This window comes from Camellia sinensis, chromosome 10, assembly GCF_055761805.1.
Source record: "Camellia sinensis isolate YWXY chromosome 10, ASM5576180v1, whole genome shotgun sequence".
NCBI lineage: Eukaryota > Viridiplantae > Streptophyta > Magnoliopsida > Ericales > Theaceae > Camellia > Camellia sinensis.
Genome location: NC_138970.1, coordinates 48,311,663 through 48,327,536, shown reverse-complemented (window position 1 = coordinate 48,327,536; position 15,874 = coordinate 48,311,663). Strand labels below are relative to the sequence as shown.

General features: G+C 33.7%; 2 long non-coding RNA genes across 3 annotated transcripts; both read right to left on the bottom strand.

Moving 5' to 3' along the window:
• Window positions 1-1,602: 1,602 nt before the first annotated feature.
• Window positions 1,603-4,288, bottom strand: LOC145801620 (uncharacterized). Its single transcript, XR_014343245.1, has 4 exons — window positions 3,525-4,288; window positions 3,032-3,106; window positions 2,871-2,951; window positions 1,603-2,792 (listed from the first exon to the last, which is right to left on the bottom strand). It is a non-coding gene; the product is annotated as an uncharacterized LOC145801620 (long non-coding RNA).
• A 2,208-nt stretch (window positions 4,289-6,496) lies between these two features.
• Window positions 6,497-9,336, bottom strand: LOC145801619 (uncharacterized). 2 transcript variants are annotated; one of them, XR_014343244.1, is made up of 3 exons: window positions 8,194-9,313; window positions 7,536-7,775; window positions 6,497-6,859 (listed from the first exon to the last, which is right to left on the bottom strand). It is a non-coding gene; the product is annotated as an uncharacterized LOC145801619 (long non-coding RNA). The 2 variants fall into 2 exon arrangements; XR_014343243.1 differs by having other exon boundaries at window positions 7,536-9,336.
• Between the last annotated feature and the right edge of the window lie 6,538 nt (window positions 9,337-15,874).

Genomic DNA, 15,874 nt, shown 5'->3' with positions numbered 1-15,874 from the left:
AAGCAGAAAAACAATACACCTGTAATTCCTAATAATTCATTCAATCCATAATAAACCTATAATTTTAAAGCATCATTCAAATTAACTGAATCATTAACATTCGACACAATACATAATTCATTAACATTCGACACAATACAACTATTCTAAATTTTCATTCACAAGTCACATCCATCTAGCATAACAAATTGAAACATAACTATTTGTTATCCATGCGCAGCTATCAACAAATAAAACTACTAATATTTGTTATCCATACACATCCATCCAAAAATATTTAATCCTCCCAAAAATGTTATACTGCCAAGTAGTCTTGTACAATTTAACTTCGTGAACTTGTTAAGAAATATGTTGGGAAGGGTGCTCGTCTGGTTCGTGAACTTTTGATCCACTTTTCCCAACTTTTGATCCACTTTTCAATGATGGCCCCATCGATATTCAGTGCTTGCTATGTAAGATATACACTCCCCCTACTCCAACCAATCAAAAAGAAAATTAATAAGAGAATCTAAACAGCATATTCTTTAGAGCTATTAACTCATGAATCATGATAACAAATGCAAAGAAGTAAAGAAAAAAGTTGCATAGGTCAATACTACCATGCTATTCAACAATGAAGCAGTAGTTACAAAAATACAAGCTTTATATGAATAAAATCTGTAAATAATCATATACTACGATAGTCGAGTTTAATCTGTTATTGGATACAATTTTTCACACCATCATGCACAGAATAGAACTATAGTTCGTCTTGCAATTCAACAATAAGCAATGAACCAATGACTGATGCACAGTAAGCAAAGATAGATCAACATCAACAGATAATTAAAGATAAAGAATGAACAGGTGAATAAAGAACAATAAGTGTGCTAATATAAAATCTCTCAAAAATCATACCCAAAAAAAAATCAACTATTAATATATATATATATATATATATAAACACATGAAAATAAAATAATTTCATCATCTTTTACGTTGAAAGTAAGTATATTCTTTATTATACCAAATTAATAAGAAATCATTTTTCACATTCTACATATGGAAAAGAAGTAATGAACAAAAAGTAGTATATATTTTAGAAAACTCTATTAAAACACAAATTGAAATAGAACACCTAAAATTAAAAATAATAGCTATAAATCCATTGCTTTTATCTTATCATTAGATACCAAGTTATTTTTTTCAAACTAACAATGTATTTCATGTGTCTAAACAATGGACACATTTATGGAAAGTCCCCAACACATCATTCCATACATTAATAATCTTGCCAGCAAGCCGTAGAAACAAAAAAATAAAAATCAAAGAGCATAATCACTGCTGGAAATTTGACTCGTCAGTGCCAAACCCAGAAAACATTATCTCAACTCTCAACCAGAGAGAGAGAGAGAGAGAGAGAGAGAGAGAGAGAGAGAAGAAGAATAAGAATAAGACGAAGATATAGCTATGCAAATGAGCATTTGTAATGATACAGTTCTACATATCACTGGATTTATCTGATACTTTGACCGCATTTAAACCTGCCAGAGTCAAAAACAAAGACACAAGGAGAAAAAAAAATATACGAGTCCCACCCCACCCCAACCATAATACATACTTTACAAAATCATCTCTTAACAAATTCTTTGAGGGACCTTTCATATTTGTTGTCATTGATGGTTTCCAACCCCATCCTATTCTAAGCTCAAATCCTCTGGCCTCAACTGTTATTTTAGCTTCCAACACCATATCTCTCTCCACCCATTGCTAATGTTCATCGAAGCTCAGCTGTGTCAACCCATTAAACATAGTGAGTGCAATATAGCAAACGCATCCAGTAACTTGGCCCATACTATCCCCAATGTGACGGGTTTGGGGAGGAACTCAACAAGGTTGGGGAGGGTTAAGGCCGCTAGGTTCAATGTTTTATAAACTACAACAGATAGAACTGGTCAACTCAACTCAACTCTCATTGTGTTTCTTATAAAAAATTCAAGGGGTGCAACTGTACCACAGTCACCAACTCCAACTCCATACCTTATAGAGATATATCAACTCTCATTGTATTTCTCATTGATAATATCATTTTAAAAGCAACATTTTATTAGAACTGGTGCTATAGTATTCCTGGAATAAATAAAAATTAAATAAATAAAAAACCATAGGAAAAGCAATAAATAAAACAAAGGAGACTACTAACTCTTGAAGACAAATGAGTATAGCATGATTCAGTCTGTTTAGAGCCAGAGCATCATAGTCCAGACAGATAATAAAAAATATCTCGACGGTATTCCTCTTACAAAGTAGCATACTAGAAATAAGCTTTACGTATAGGAAATAAACTTCGATGACAGCCACATTTCGCCCATAAACGAAGAAGATGTGAAGTCAGCTGCTGCTTATGTGCTTTTCTATAGGAGGGTGAAAACAGATTTGGATGCAAGTGAGTTATTCGAGGGCTTCTTCAAGGTTGGCAAATTTTGGTCCAACTTTGAGCTAGTATAATTTAAAAAATAGATTTGGATGCAAATCAGCACTCAGAAATATATATATTTGATTTGATATTGTTTATTTCTCTACATGTTAATCACTTCTAAGGAGTACTCCATCAATGACAAAACCAGTACTTCACATCTCTCTTTTCTACATGTCATCTATTCTTTTATTTGTTGAATTGACTCACTAGTAAACATTAAGCAAACATCATGTCTTAATAGATTTAGAAAAGTGAGAAATTAAAAACTAGTGATGTTAGTACTTTTACCTTGTTAGTTCTTCTTCATCTTCTTCTTCTTCTTTGAAAGGTAAACCTATATTTAATCAGAACAAGTATTTTAATTAATAAGATATTGTATTGTCAAAAAAGCTTTGATTAAATGATTGCTCACCTCTTGGGATGAAAATGCATGAGATTGTTGTTGATATGACATTGGCCGAACAGTGGGATGACTACTAAGTGAATCAGCAACCTATCATTCAATAAGAGGATTAAGTTGTATAGTAGCTCTGGGCAATTTAAAGTAAAAACTAGTAAAAATAATGAAAATACCTGCTGCCTATATAATGGGTTCGAGGGTGCAAAAGTTGCTGCCTCCATGTGCTCCGTTAGCTCATTCATTTGAGTCTGCAATTTTGAATTCAATAATTAGCATCCAATACAGGGATTTCAATAATTAGAATTTCAATAATGAGTCTCTCATTTAAGGGTAATCAAATACAGGGATTTTACAAAGCTCAAGACTCATTCCTGGTCATTTGTGAATGAACACTTTCCCTTCACCTTCAGTGACTCCCTAAACAATTACAGACACCAGCATAACAAAAAAATATGTATGTGGGGGGACCAGAAAAGCACTGTTTTCCACATTTTAGATAGCTCTCACCAAGTGAAATGAGCCAAACGATGGAAAAGCAATGCATGTGTTTAGAAGACAAACGATTTTTCCTGGTTATAAGCTTCTAAGCATTATGTAAATGATAACAATAACAGCATAAACTCGACCAAAAATATCATCTGAGATCTCTGAACAACATTAACTTACCCAGAGGAAGATGCGTCAGTTGATTGCTGATCAAACAAAGAAGAGCTAGACGATGGTATCTTGTCTGGAAAAGTTGCATTGCTTGTCAACACTGCAATCACAATCCAAAAGGAGTCATGCCCGTTAAAGTAGGACATCATGAAAGCAAATAACTGAAATCTTTAAACCAGCCTTACATTGGAACTCTCTTAATACTCGCTCATAAATAGCAACTCTTTGAAGCTTTATTTCACTAATGAAATGAGACAGAAACCCTCCACGATTCCAATGCCTTGTTACTTTAGGTACTCACAAGTTACTTTTGACTAGAAAAGCTTATTAATCTACAACAGTAAATTGTACTGTTATGTAACCAGTTACCTCAAAAGCTTAAGCTGTCCAGGAATGGGCTTAAAATGTATATCAAGCTCCAACATTTGCATGTTGAGACTCTATTTGGAAACTTATTATGCCTCACTGCAGGTAACCACTCTTTATCCTTGGCGGCGAGCAAAACAAACTCTGAATACCTGTAAATTGGTAAGGTGAGTGTTCACTATGAACACCCTGTCTTTAGCCCTGGATCACCCTGAATCAGTTTTCACTTTTCTTTAGACTTCAGAGTTCATAATGCTCGAGTATTAAGCCAGGATATTCCCATCTCAATTGAATCAGAACTGATCCATACATATAGTTAGGATCACCCCAAGTAAATTGTCAATCTTTGCAAGAAAAATATATGTACTTCCCTGCCATTACAGAATGAACAAGAGGTTGAGAAGAAGGATTGAGAAGACGCATTGAGAAGAAGGATAACATTCCCACTAGATAAACATATCTACAAAGTATAAGCATTGAGAAGAAGGATAACATTTTCCTTGTATCACTTGCCTCAAGGAAGCCATATCCACCTATGGGTAATCTCACCTTTCCTTCCATGTGTTCACCCTCCCCTTCCCAAACTAAAGCACAGCACAGAGACGGGATTCTCAACCTTTTAAAATTCATGGAAAAGAGCAATACCAATATCACCAAAAGAAGATGACAGCCCCTACATTCCCACTAGATAAACAGCACAAAGATACAAAATTTCAATGATCTTTAGGGGGTGTTTGGGAAGTGGCTATTTTAGTTAACTTTTTTGCTTTTCATGAAAGACATTCAAAAAAATAGTAAGATTGATGTTATTGGGTGTTTTGACTTTTTGACTATTTTTAGCGAAAAAGCAACCACCCCAAACGGGCCTCAGTGATGGAAGGCTATCTATGTTCCCTTCCTTTTAGTTCTCTTTTTCATTTTTATTTTTACATCTGTCTTCCTTTGGTTGGTTTCAAGTCACACAAAGTAGTCTATGATATTATATGCCAAAAAAAAAACTTGAGAACTTCATTTTATATACACACTAGTTCCATGTCATGTCATACCTCAACTTCTTTTTTTCTGATATGGGATCAATTTGCTTTACAAACAACACCAATGTTTCTGAATCTCAGATTATTTAGCTCCTGTACAAACTATTAGGCAAATCATAGTTTTCTGAACAAAAATTCATCCTTTTTTTGTTTTTTGTTCAAATCCCAATAATTGGGCAAGTCCATTACCTATCATGGTATTGTAAATTAGCTTCACATCCCTCAGATATGCAATAAACTTTGATTTGTTTAACTCATAGCTGTTTCAATACAATACCCAAAAACAACAAAAACAAAATCAACACAGAAAATTCTATGAACATAAACGAATCCTCTTTACTCGAATCGACACTTAAACGAATCCTCAATGTACTATATAGTTGAGGCCTAGTTTGAATTTCAAATTTCAAATTCTGTAACTTCTTCAGTTTTTTTTCCCCACATATATTTTTTATTTTCATATCACCCATCAGGTGTGCACACATTCTAGTACACACACACACACACACACACACACACACATATATATATATATATGTATAGAGCTCAATATAATGGATTAACCACAAGTATTCTGTACAAGATTGAACTTAAAGTCGAATCATCTATAAGTGAAATCAATTTGGAGGTTGAAGAAGAAGAGTACGAAGTGGGACAATGTTACCTAGGCCAAAGATGAGTGGTTGGAGGAGGAGCAATAGGCAAGCGAAGACGAAATAGAGTCCAAAGGTGCAGCTCAGCTCCAGGTTAGCTCAACTCAGCTCATGGGTGTTCATAATGTACCAATCACAAGTTGCATAAAATTGTCAAAGCTATTCAACAACACAAAAGAGAGAAGAAAACGGGCCAGCTCAGCTCATCAGGATAAGTGGACCACCTCAGAAGGATATTATTACTATATTGAAGTCTGATACACAAGAAAATAATTAAAATGGTCAAAGTATCCAAAGGTGATGAAATTTAATAACAACATAAAAAATAAAATAAAATAAATCCTAACCCAAAAACTGTCTTGAGAAGTCTAACCATATCCCCCAAAATCATAACTTTAAAAGCAAAAGAAGAAACCAAAAACCAAAAACATTGAAACCAATTCCAGTGAGTCAACAGTTGAATTCTATATTACTAATTACAGCAAAGGCAGACAGTAAGAAGATGCCCATGAAGAGCTCTACAAATATATGTTTTTGAATTCAAATGCATAGAGAAGCATTACCTCAATTCCACCAACAAATATAAAGAAACATACACACATACACATAAAGATGAGTAGATACACACATACACATATAAAGATGAAGAACTACCAGGTCTTTGTTGTTCGAGATGATTTTTTCTTTTCATTTTTGTTCATTCATTAATGAGTAGATATTGGTTTTTAAAAAGATTACCTTACAACAGCAAGGATCAAAATTCCAACCCAGTGTCATGTCAGTATGCATGGAAACATTAATGTTTCAAAAAGACTATAGAAAGAAACGAAAAAAGGAACTTGGAATAGATGGAAACATTCGGAAACCGTGACTAAAATCTATCCATACATATAAAAGCCCAATAATTGATTGATTGAAGATATTAAAGTCGTGGGAATCAGCCTCTCCATTAGGAAAAAAATAGTAATAAAGTGGAGGGAAATCTATTTACCATCCCTCAGACCCAAATGTAAACAGGAGCTTTGTGCACTGGATACGACCTTCTACCATTACATTCATAGATACAAAGGCAAAGGTGTAGAACCAAGGCATTTTGTAATTCAATTTTATTCAGTAGAACCAAGGCACATCACCAAGAATAATACAATAAAATTAACGCATAAGATCTATTCCTGTGAACCTTTGTCGGAAAGAGGTACAGAGCACACACTAACAAATTCTGGGACAATACTTCTAGTACTGGCAGATTGTAGCAAAGAGATTTCCCACTGGATGTCATTGTTGCCACCATCTGCATCAGAATAGTCCAGCACTCAGCACAGCATTCCATATAAGATTTAAATAGAAGGTGGTTTTTATATCCACATCTAAGGTCCCCAGGCCAAAGAGGTCTTCTTAGGCCAAAGAGGTCTGCAAAGTCAATGGTTATACAATGATTATACTAAAAACAAGTCATGCTTGAGTAGCCCACTACTTGGCCCGTTTCGTTTACAGTCCAAATTCAACCACGTCAATCATGCATACTCCACAATAACAACTAAATTAACTTGCAAGCCCATGAATGTTTCTAACCAAGCAATGACTAATCTCCTATTAGTTTGTCACTTATAGTACACAAGTCAAACTATTTCTCGGTAGCTTCACGTACACCGAAAACATAGCAGTTTGTCACGTGACTCACTTAAAGATGACTTGAGAAAATATACGGACGAAGACAAAAATACCTCAATAAAACATAAACAGATTGCACATAAAATAAGTCCCATGTTTGTTTAGTCTTAGAATTTGAAAATACCCTTCCTTTTTAACACCATAGTTATCAGAATTATATTGGCTATTAGCCTATATTAAGAACTAGTTCAACCAATCAATAGCAGTTTCCAGAGATTCACCAGTTGATTCATCCACTTATGAGATGCATGGCAAGAAAATTATTTTTAGCACAAATAAAAAAGTCAGTATCATACCTAGATATATTTTTTCATTCAGCTAACTTGCATCAACGTTGGAGGATGACTTCTTTTTTCTCTTATGCTTGGGCTTCACTGCATCTATTAAAGTCTTCTTTCCATTTGTTTGTCCTCCAGTTCCCACTTCCCCATCTGGAGAAGGAGCCGACTTAACATCCTCAGCAAGTTGGTCTGGTTCTGTTTCAGATGGCTTCTCATGTCTTGATTCTTCTAGCTTCTTATTGGATGTTAACGCTCCTGCACGTCACATTAAAGCAGGTTAATTTCTACCTCATCATTGTTTTGTTGAATGTAAAGTAAGTTTAAACGCAACACTAACATGCAGGAATGAACATAGATCCCAAAACTAAAAATGGAAGCTGTCACAGAAGGCATAAAAAAAACTTTTGAGAACAGCTAAACAAGAGTTTACTTTCTTCCCCAATTGACTTTCTACATACTGTATGCACATGCAGATAGAATACAGCAGATGTGATTATAAATAATTTATTGATTCACAAAGGGTACATAGTTACAGCAACAGAAAATACAGGTTCAATTGAAGAAAAGCTTGACTAGCTTTTTCATTTTTCAGATATCACAACCCAAAATTAGAATCAATGAGTTGACTAGTGTCAATATGGACAAAGACGTACAAGTAAGCAAGCCTGCTTACCATGAATGCCGAACAACGCATATTTATGTTGATTTACATAGGCAAGGTTGCATTCATTTGATGTTAATTCCTTCAATTTATGTTTAATTCTGTGGAAATCTCATTGTAAGGAATAACTTGGCAATCAATGTGGTGTTAAAGAGCTTTGGAGAGGCTTAGAAGCAAGGAAGAGATGAAATTAAGTTAATGCAGCACAATAGTGGAAGCTTCTAGAGAGTGCTATCGCGCCCATATCTAGCAGCCAAAAGAAAATTGTCCAGAAAGCATGCTATTGGAGAATGCTAGAGCACCCAATCTATCTATCACACTAGTCTACTAGGTGCACAGATGTATTGACAAGAATTAAGAAATAAATACAGGGGCATATAGGAGCAAGGATAAGAAGCAACTGCCACTTCTTCATTGGCAACCATTATTTTTTTAACCATACCACTTGAGATTATATAAAAAGGCAAAAAATAAATAACAATTTTGAAAGACCTGTGCAACATCAAGTGATCACATGCATTCTCAGCCAACAAGACAACTATTAAATCCAGGAATATGACTTGGGCCTTCCGCGACTAAGACCAACCAACCAAATCAAATAACTAAGTGTAAAGCTCATCAAAATGCATATAACATTTTCAAAGAAACACTAAAAGATAGAATGGCAATTGTTATGCTTTTAGGAATTATTTTAGAATTTAGATACCACATGCAGCAGCTAGAGAAGTTTTCAATGCATCAGGATCAATTCCCTTCGAGTATGGATCCCTGAAAAAGAAACCAACCTACTTAAAAATGAGAAACCATGTGCTAAGGAGAAATAGGAAAGGAAATTCAACACATAATTTTTCCAGCTTAAAAAGCAAGCATGTGATACAGGGAAGAAAGGGCCAACAAACGATAGTTCAAGAACCATACTGTTGCAACTAGCATAGCAACAAATCCCAAAACTATTATGCCACTTACATATAAATAAACTGCCTTCACTAGCAAATGTAATTTCATTTTGATGTGCTTTTTGAGAACCATGGAAACTAGATTTAGACCTTGTTTGGGAACTAGAGTTTTTAGCTAGATTATAAAATGGAAGGACTTGCTTTCATACGCCAAATCAGATCAGTTTTATTAAAGCTAAACCAATACAAACAACACACAGATTGAAATAGAGAAAAGAGAGATTGAAATTGATCGAACCTTTAGACGAAATCGAACTGCTTGAAGCTCTGAGACGGCGTAGAGATCAGGCACAGGGAGAGAGAGAGATAAGAGGCAGGAGAACCGTCGTAGGATTAGGTTTTGATAAGAAGAGAGATCAATCATGGAATAGAAGGAGGGGTAGTGTATGTACCTGAAGGATGAGGTCGTTGTAGATATCGATGATCTTCTTGTAGGATTTGGAAGCCATTGTGTCGCTGTGGATCGCTCACGACGGTCAGATCTCGGCCTAGGACTCAAATCTGATTCAGATCTCGACGATCTTCTCGGATTCGGCGGAGGCACATGCGGAGGAGAAGGAGGAGGATCATCGACGATGTAGATGTGGTGATCTGTTACGATGGGGTGAGGTTTGGCGATGGAGGATAATTTGAACAAAATGTTGTGTGTAATTGTAAACAGAGAACAGGGGTGGGCGCGAGATTTCCCTCTAAAAAAATTTCGCCTTTAACGACTAAATTCCTTTTTTGTCGCAAAACCTCAAATATATAACGACTAATTTTTTTAGTCGCCAAATCTCAATCAACGGCGACTAACATATTAGTCGCTAAAAATACTAATTTGGCGACTAATTTTTTTTGGTTGCTGAAAATAAGTTTTTAGCGACCAAATTTTTGGTCGCCAAAAAATATGTGACCTTCCGCGACCAAATTTGTAGTTGGTCGGCAAAAGCACACCACTTTCTGCGACCAACTCATTTTTTGGTCGCCAAAATATAACCTTCTGCGACCAATAATATTTGGTCGCCAAAAATAATGATCATTCGCGACTAATTAATATTTGGTCGCCAAATATCATTTTTTTGCGACCAAAATTTTTTTGGTCGGCAAAAGTGGTCGCCAAATGTGTAAATTCTTGTAGTGTATGTTTAAATTTCCTACGTAATTCCATCTAATTAGATAAAAAAAATTATAAAAATTAGAATTTTGAGGTTTAGAACCTTTTTGTTTTCTATTTAAGACAATATTGATTTACAGTAGAGTTGAATCTAAAAAAAAATATTTTTTTTGTTTTTATAATGTAATGTTAAAAAAAATCCATTATTAATGTATCACTTTTATTTTTGTATGAAAATAATTTTGTAATCAATTTAGAAAATATTTAGGAAAATTTACTAGTAAATCCCGTGCGAGGGAAAGTTAAACCATTTAGTCTTAGAAGTTTTTTTTTTGGATAAGTTTTATTAGTTGATTTTTGGATATTTTTCAATTTACGTTAATACCCTTAATGTGATTCATTTTCCTTTTGGAGTGATTCGTGTTTATCTGGAATTGGAAATGTCAACATTGAATGTAAGTAGGGGTTAACGTCGGCAAGGGTTGTAATTGTTTAACATTGGGTTGGGTTGGGTTGGGAGGGTGGGTGAGTGTTGTGGTGTTCATTGCGTTCTGATTCATTTTTTGTGGACGTGGTCTGCTAGGTGTTTTGGTGTTGGGTTTGCATTTGGTGCCTGCTGTGGTTGGACTGTAACAAGTGCGTTCGAGTTTGAGTGGGTGTTTACATTTTTGTTGTGCAGTGTATTTGTTATTATGTCTGTATTGTATTGGTTGTTGATGTTATTGTTGTTATATAGCTGATTGTGTAAGATTATTTGGCACATCAAAAATGTAGATGTATCACCAATCACACTGGAATGCATTTGCCCATAATTGTAATTTCCATTTGTGTAAAGCACCAATTACGCCCATTAAATTGTAATTCATGCGCGCCTTATAATACCCTCACAAGTAAAATTGGATATAATAGGACCTATCCGTCCACAAGAAATTTTTCAAGACCAAACAGTTCATAAGTTTATAATCTAGGATTTATTGGTACATCACCCAATAATTTAAGAGGAGTAATGATCCATCCCCCATTTTTTCCCCACCCCCTTTGACCCCCTCTCTCTCTCATTGGTCACCTTTTCTTTTTCTTTTTCTTTTTTTTCCTGCTCCACCAATCACCCCCTGCCACGTGGCAAAGGGGGTGAGGGGGTGACCCCCAAAAGGGGGTCCCAAGCATTATTCAATTTAAGAGTGTTCCCTGAAAACAAAGGTGTTTTCGATGTCAGTTAACAAAAATATCAAATAATTGAGAAACATAGAATAAATACAAATTTATATACATGGCAAGACCAAGTCTTACAAATTGCCCCAACAATGTTATTATTGAGGGTAAATTATAAATATATCTCTTGAGATTTGATTAAAATACGAACTGTCTCATATATTTTTGGAAACAGTGATGCTACATACACTAATTAGTGTACTAATACTAGTTATGACATTATTATTGACTTTACTCATTATACAAATTACAAATATCAAAAACCTTTTAAATTATGTCACATCATCAATTGGTACACTAATTAGTACATTAATTGATGCATATAACATTATTATTCTGGAAATTACATTTTACCTACTGAGATTTTTAATTTCATAATAAATCGTCTATTTTATTAATAAATTATTTAGTTCAGTAATAGTTTTTAATGATATTAGAAACATATTTTAATTAATAGTTTAAATTTTTTTATTATTATATAAAAAAGCAATTATGAACTTCATTTCTTTTAGTTAATTTTGTTAAATAAATTTTTTTAAAGGTATTTATAATTTTTTAAATGACAAAAAATAATGTATATTTTAAATATATTTTAAGAAATATATTTATAATTTATCCTATTATTCAAGATTGAATTCAGGGAATGTCAGGAAAGCAACTTTAATGGATTGTCATGCTTCTTGTGCTTACTTTTTACTTTTTTTCTGTTTTCAAGAACAAAAATAGAAAACCAATTAACAACTAAGGGAGTATAAAGTTATGGGTTTAATTTATGGGTTTAATTTTTTCTGTTCCTTTCTTAGGGCTTAAGTTATGGGTTTAATTTTTTTTTAGGAGAGTTGAATTAAGGGAGTATAAATATTTAGGTGCTTTGTTAAGGGTAAGAAGATTTTCTCTCATAAGTGCTAATCTAACAATTAACAACTAACATTTACCAATAAAAAAAAAAAAGGAAAAAAGAACAAAAATAGAAAAATAAAATTGATTCTAAGCATGCAAGTGAAGATTATTCTGACATTTTTGCACAGCTTTGTTATGAATATTATTTCTTTTAGTTAATTCTGTTAAATAAAATTTTTTGAAAATATTTATAATTTTTTAAATTACAAAAATAATCTTTTTTTAAATAAATTTTAAAAAATATATTTATAATTTATCCGATTATTCAATATTGAATTCAAGTTTGATGTCAGGATAGCAGATTATCATGCTTTTGGTGCTTACTTTTTACTTTTTTCTGTTTTCAAGAACAAAAATAGAAAAAAAATGGATTCTAAGCATGCAAGTGAAGATTATTCTGACATTTTTGCACAGTTTTGTAATCATTTTAGGTACTTGGATCATAAATTCAATTTTAACATTTTTTTGGACAATAATCCCAAGTTTCATTCAACTTGAATATTACCTCAACCCAAGGGTGGGTGACATTGTGGTTAAGGTTTGGAATTTAAGTTTCAAGGTCACAAGTTCAATTCCTTCTCTCTTTGACTAATTTTCTGGGCGAAACACAGTTGGTTAGGAGGTTGGACCTTAAGTTGTCTAATCAGCACTTGATGTGGATTCAATGTTCCCTCGCTGTGCGAGTCCTGACTTAAGCAGAGCTTGTCTTGGGAGGTCGGGACAAGTTTCCAGGTTATAATCTCCTTGCTCAGAACGACTAACAGGACACCCTGGTGATCTCTGCAAACGGCCTTGGACCTGCGGAAGGGTAGGAAGGATTTTCCTGTAACAAAAAAAAAAAAAAAAAAAAATGTTACCTCTACCTATTTGTCCATCTTTTTATTATCCACGTATTTGTCCATGTATCATCTATATTTTCATTTTTCACCTATCTTTCCACGTGTAATTTCATTATTTGTCCATGTGTAACTTATTTGTCTATTTAATTGTTTATTTGTCCATATCAATACCACCACCGGTTATTGCTGTCGTTGGATGCTTTCGGCAACTTTTTAGGCCATTTTTTCAACAAAATTTTTGGTGTTGGTGACTTTTTTGATGATTCGCTAGTGGTGGTATAGCGACGGTGGAGTAAAAATTAAAAAAAAAAAAATCTCATTTTCACTGCACAATTTTATTAAGGGCAAATTACATATACATCTCTTGAGGTTTGGCTAAATTATAAATACTCCCTGAGGTTTAAGAAATTACAAAATCTCTCCTGAATGCTATATTTGCATAACAAATTAGGGGGTAATTTGTTATGAAATATAATCTCAAGGGACAAATTGTTATAAAAATACAAACCTCAGGGGGCGAGATGTAATTTCTGAAACCTCAGAAGGATATCTATAATTTAGCCAAACCTTGAGGGAGGTATATGTAATTTGCCCTTTTATTACTCATATTCTTGTAACAAACAAAAAATAAAATAAAATAATCTTTAGACCTAATGCTATATCTTTCCATAGAAATGAATTATCACCAATAAATCGATTATTTTACCCATCTCCTATTTATCTAATATTTCCTTTGTTGGTATTTTAAAAAGGGATATTTACTAATAAATCTCATCTCATAAATAAGTACTCCAATTAGTTCTATTTTTTTTTATTAATCTGATAAGTCCTATTAGTGGAGAGTTTATTTCCGTATGGTCCTATTTTTTATTTTGGTAGTGTCACTACGCCAAAACAGGGCATTAACGGCGGTTTTTTTAACGGCGGTAACAAAAACCGTCGTTAAAGGTACTATTAACGGCGGTAACGAAAACTGTCGTTAAAGGTATCATTAACGGCGGTAAAGGTACTATTAACGGCGGTAACGAAAACTGTCGTTAAAGGTATCATTAACGGCGGTTTTGTTACCGCCGTTAAAAAAACAGCCGTTAATGCCCACTTTTAACGGCGGTAACAAAACCGCCGCTAATGCCTAATCATTACCGCCGTTAATAACGGCGGTCTTTGCCGGCAAAACTCCGGCGAAACTCCGGCGTGCTCCGGCGAAACACCAGCGAGCTCCGGCGAAACCATCTACAATAAAGTAAAAGTAATGTTTAAATATTTATTTAGAGAATATATTTCATGAAGAGTGGCTATGGTAGAGTGGTTAGTGTGGGTGGATGAGAGGTTGAGGGTTTAAGACTTGGGGAGAGTAAGAAGAAAGAATTATTTTTTGAAAAATTTGAACCTATTTACGGCGGTAAAAAACCGTCGTTTTTGGTCCTATGTTACCGCCGTTTTTTGTCGACTTTTAACGACGGTAATTTACTTTTTTACGACGGTTGTACTTTTTCCGACACGCGCATAAACGGCGGTAACAAAACCGCCGTTAATATCGCCGTTAAAGGCTTTAACGGTGGTTTTACAGCCTTTAACGGCGGTAAAAAATTGCCGCTAAAGCCCAATTTTGGCGTAGTGTGTTTTGGTTGACATTTTATTAACGTGTTTTGATTTAGGGTTATACCATTTTATTAATGTGATAGATATAATGTGATAATCCAATGTGACAGGTATTAATGTGACACTTTAAAAATATTAAAAACTCATTAATGTACTTTTTTCAAATGTAACAACGTGTCAGATATGATATAACACTTCAAAACTTTTACTTTAAAAAAATTAAAAACTTCTTAGTATACTTTTCTCAAATATGACAATTATAGGGTATGATGTGACACTCGAAAAAAAATAAAAATTACTTAATGTATTTTTTCCAAACGTGACAACGTGGAGGGTACAATGTGACACTCTACAAAAATTAAAAATTCCTTAGTGTACCTTTACCAATCATGAAATGTGACACTCGAACGTGACGGATGTGATGTGATACTCTAAAAAAATTAAAAATTATTTAGTGTAATTTTTTCAAATATGACACTCTAATGTGACGAGTATAATGTGACACTAAAAAACTTCTTAGTGTACTTTTCTAAATGTGACACTCCAATTTAGCAGGTAAATGAATCATTACACATTCAAAAGGACTAAATGGATTACAAGAAAAAAAATATGTGACTATATGAATTATAAATCCAAAATATAAGATTTATTGGTTAATCTCCCTTTTAAAAACTTCAATTTCATCATGGTTTGTGCTTTGACATTGTCTTAGCTGTTTTATTTAGAATTTTCTCTGCAATGACTAATCTAATCTCTATAGCTTTGCGTTGCACATTTGAGAACCTAACAGTCCTACCATTTGTACGCACCTAACAATCCTGCAATGTGTTTTACAAATCAAATCCATTTTGAAGAATCCAGGTCTTGTGATTTCATGCGTTATCTAATAAGCCCTTTAAATGGTCTACTATTCTGAATGTCAAAGCCTTGACAATAATTGTTCCAACTTCATCTCCATATTGATGTCCCATATATTTTAATATTAGTGATGTCAAATTTTAATGAGAACTCTTTTCTTTTTTTCCTCATGATCAGTGATGGAGACATAATTTTTAGTTAAGGATGTAAGTATTAAGACAAATTATTAG